This window comes from Zingiber officinale, chromosome 5A, assembly GCF_018446385.1.
Source record: "Zingiber officinale cultivar Zhangliang chromosome 5A, Zo_v1.1, whole genome shotgun sequence".
NCBI lineage: Eukaryota > Viridiplantae > Streptophyta > Magnoliopsida > Zingiberales > Zingiberaceae > Zingiber > Zingiber officinale.
In genome coordinates, this window is record NC_055994.1 from 34,857,557 (window position 1) to 34,862,257 (window position 4,701).

The 4,701-nt window shown below is 38.5% G+C and overlaps 1 non-coding gene across 1 annotated transcript; it reads right to left on the reverse strand.

Annotated features, from left to right (window-relative positions):
* Positions 1–557: 557 nt before the first annotated feature.
* LOC121983530 lies at positions 558–664 on the reverse strand. Its single transcript, XR_006112574.1, has one exon. It is a non-coding gene; the product is annotated as a small nucleolar RNA R71 (small nucleolar RNA).
* Positions 665–4,701: the final 4,037 nt, after the last annotated feature.

The following is a 4,701-nucleotide window of genomic DNA, read 5'->3' on the forward strand; positions in this document are numbered from 1 at the left end:
AATTTCAGTATAGTTATTCTTTTCCTTTCAAGTAAAGAGAAAATTTTGTGACTTGTGATCTTGTTCTTTGTTTGTGAAGATTTAACCTTGCAGGAGATTTGTTACCTTTTGATCCTGAAATTGATAGAACTTTTCATAAAAGAAAAACCTCCAAAAGACATCTAGAAGAACTAGAACATTCAAATATGGCAAGCAAATCACTGAAAGATTATGCAGCGCCATATGCAAGCGGACTTCGTTTTAGCATCACAAGGCCAGCTGTTAAAGCTAATAATTTTGAAATCAAGCCTGCGATAATCACTATGGTACAACAGAATCAGTTTGGAGGTAGACCACATGAAGATCCTAATCAACATCTCGAAGTTTTCTATGAAATCTGTGGTACGATGAAAATGAATCCTGTTCTAACAAAAGTAGTGTGATTATTATTATTTGAGTTTTCTTTGAGAGACAGAGCCAAATAATGGCTAAATTCTTTGCTTGCAAATAGTATATCCACTTGGGAACAATGTGAACAACAATTATTGGACAAATTCTATCCTCCAAGCAAAACTTCTCATATGAGAAATTTAATAGCAAGCTTCAGATAGTCAGACTCTGAATCATTATTTGAAGCATGAGATAGATACAACAATATGATCAGACAATGCCCACATCATGGATTGTAAAAATGACTAGTTCTACATACATTTTATAACGACATCAATTATCATACAAAGGTGTCTTTAGATTCTACAAATGGAGGGGAACTTATGAACAAAAACTTAGATGAAGCCGAGAGTATTATTGAAAGTATAGCACAAAACCATCATCAATGGGTAACAGAAAGAAGCGAAGGCTATTCTTATCCAAACCCGGTTAAAGTATTAGGAAAATTTGATGTAGATGCAATTACTTTGATGTCTTCAAAACTAGATGCTCTTACTAAAAAGTTGAAATATATGGGAACAAATTCTAGCACAATCAACGCTATAGTGTCTGTTTATGAAACATGTGGAAGCATAGATCATGCTCAAGACTCATGCCCATTGGGAATCATCTCTGCACATACCAATCAACTTGAGCAGTGTGATGCAATCATGAGTTATAATCAGAAAAAAAAACAATCCATACTCCAACATATACAACCCTGGTTGGAAAAATCATCTAAACTTCTCTTATCGTAATAATCAAGATCAAGGACCATCCACGGGGGCTAGAACGAGCTACTAGCCTGGGCAACAAAACTTTCAACAACAACAACCTTCTCAAGGCTATCAATTTTCTAAATTGGAGAAAATACTTGAAGAAGTCATTTCTGGTCAAAACAAATTGAAGTAAGAAATCAAGTTGTTAAATCAGAGAATGGATAATTCAGAGAAACACTAGAAAATGCAAGATAGCCAAATTGCCTAGATAGCTTTCTTCATTTTTCAAGAGCATCAGGACAATTTCCTAGAAAACCTGATGTAAATCCAATGGAACACTGCAACAGAATTGAGCTTAGGAGCGGACGGACCTTGGGGGATCCTTAAGTGACTGCTCCAAAAGGGATGAAAATTCAAGAAGAGCTCTCTCCTTTAACTCTTGAACTAGTTCAGATTCAAGATGATGAGGAGAATACCAAGAAGGTTGAAGAGACTCTTCCACACTACCCTCAAAGCCAAGTAATCCCTTTTCCTCAAAGATTAGTCATGTTGAAGAAGGATGAAGAATTTGGCAGATTTCTTGATAAGGTTAAAGATATTTGTGTTGAGGTCCCTATAATAGATGCCATTCAACAATTGCCAAAGTTTGCCAAATTTCTACAGGATATTATGTCCAACAAAAGAAGAAAAGGAGAGATCGAGACCATAGATCTTAATGAAGAATGTAGCACTTTATTTGAGAAGAACACTTCCCTGAAGCTCCAAGACCCAGGAAGCTTTTTATATTCCTTACACTATAGGATCAGAAGTTATCAAAAAAACTTTTTATGATTTTGGGGCAAGTATTAGCCTCATTCCATACTCAATTTGTAATAATCTAGGTCTCAAAAACTTTAAACTTACTACTATGACACTGCAATTAGCTTATCATACTTGTAGGAACCCTATGGGTATTGCTGAAGATATGCTAGTAGAAGTGGGTGGGAGCATTATTCTCACAGATTTTGTTGTCCTTGACATGGAAGAAGACCTGAAGATTCCAATAATACTGGAAAGACCTTTTCTTACAACAGCTGGAGCTATAATTGACGTGAAAAACCATAAACTTTCATTAGTAATCGGTAAGAAAAGGTTAGAGTATGATCTATCTAATTCTTATAACCATGCCTCTTCTTTCTTAGTGAGCATTTGCAGCAGGACGGATGCTTACAAATTGGAGGATTGGAATTTCCATCCTCATGGGAGGCCACCAGATGAGGAATATGATCTGGCAATTATTGGCAGAAGGCCCCAAATAAAAACTGAGAAGTACATCTACCCTTTGAGGGAAAGAATGAGGGAAGAAGAAGCACACTCAACCCTAGGGAAATCCGTGTCCCCTTGGGTATAGCTATGAAAATGGAAATGGGGTCGAGCTAATGACCTTAAACAAGCGCTTCTTGGGAGGCAACCCAAGGGTTCCTTTAGTTAGATTCAATTGTAACTTTCTTTTTCATTAGTTCATGTTTTAAAATTATTTTTGTTTATTATTTTCAGGTTGTACATTACTTCCATGAGCTAGCCATGGTTTTTTTTCATGGGCATGGAAGCATTGGAGAAGTCAAAAAGTAGGAAATTCAAAAATACTGGACTTAACAAAGCCCGACCGTGTACCATACATGGTCGTGTGACACTTACAGAGGTGGAGGAGCACAAGGCCGTGTGACTCACACTGGTCGTGTGAGTTCACCTGAGAAGAAGAAGGACAAGGTCGCGTGATTTCACACTGTCGTGTGAAAATTCCAGAGGAGAATAAGAAGGAGGCCATGTGACACACATGGTCGTGTGAGGAAGATGAGAAGAAAATGAACACGGCCGTGTGACACACACCGGTCGTGTGAGCCCAGCCGAGGAGGAGATGACACTTCCCGTGCCATTTGGCATGGTCGTGTGATTCTAATCAAAAGAGGACTGCTTGGGCTGTGTAGATCTACACGATCGTGTGGAGCATCTAGACCTGGCCGTGTCTATAAGACACGGCCGTGCCAAGGCCGTCTCGACCACACCCCCAAGCCAAATTTTCTCTCCAACCCTTTCTCGTCTCCAACCTTCCTTCTTAACCTCTCAGATCTAGATCTCTAAATCATTCTTCCCCATAAACCACATCCAGATCTAGATCTAAACAACAATTCTCCTCTCATACCCACAAGATCTACAACTTTCTTCTCTAAGATCTTATTTTTCAAGATCTATTCTCTCAAGATCTCACTTCTCCAATTAAACAAAACTTTTCCCTCTTGGAACTTGACATCATGTCCAACCTTTGGAAGAAGCTTCGAAAAGGAAGTGATGGTTGAAGCCGAGAAAAGGATCCATCAAAGGAAAATGGCAAAGAGAAAGTCGTAAAGGGGAAAGACAAACAGAGGGCACGCGACGAAGGTAACGATAATGAATTCAATATCATTTTTAGAAATGAGGATCATAAAGCTAGATTTGATATTCTTGTCACAAGGAAGGTTGTGTGTACACGATACATGGACCCAACTATTTTGAATGTTTTAGGAATTAGAGATGATGTAGATTGGATGATTAGTTCTCTAGATTGAGACGATATTATGTACACACATCTTCCTACATACCCCTGAATTATACTTGAATTATTGAGCTCATTAGATGTCCACTATTCAAATGAATATGATTATGTTGGCAAAATTACTTTTAGATTAATGAATCAAGAAATTCAGTGGACATTTAGTGATTTCAATAGTTGTTTTGGTTCATCTACTGGCGGCTCTTGTAGGCTTGACCCTAGATTTAATTGGAATAATTTTTGGAATTCAATCACCAGATTGAATCAACCTTATGAGCCTTCTAGAGCTAAATCTTACCATATGCAAAATTCCATTTTTAGATACTTATACCATGTTAAGAGTAAAACTATTTTTGGTAGAGGGGAAAGGGATGGAGTCGTAAAGAAAGTGGAACTTTATGCTCTATGGGCTATGTTACATAAGGTTGACTTTGATTCTGGTTTTCATTTTTTGTAAAACCTAGTGAGAGCCAGGAAAGCATCCTCAGGATTGATTATCTTTGTTGGATTGATTACCCAAATAGCTATAAATCTGGGTTGTGATCTAGACGAGTTAGAAATTGTTCATGGCAATGACATGATCGATATCGATGCATGTCTTGCCATGAAAATGATTTGCCGGGATGAGAATGGGTTTTCCTTTCCTAAGAATGATGGGTTTCCATTACCCCTTCCTTATCCCGAGCGGACCTCTATTCACAACCCCGCTAATTAGGTGATCACTGATTTTGAGCCCGAGAATGTCCCTTCCTTGTCCGGAGACACCAAGCCCCACCTTGAGCCCTCATCATTTGGACACCCGCAGCCGTCTGGACATCTGGAACCTGCTAGGTACTCTTTTTGCCTATGGTATGAGTCACTCTAGATTTGATTTTTCAGATTTTCATGGCTCTCTAGACTCGCTTCACGAGAAGCAAGAGGCCCAACGAGTAATGTTAGAAGGTTGTTTCACCTTATCTGATGACCAGTATAGAGAGGTGCAAGATCATTTTCAGTGCACGAGGA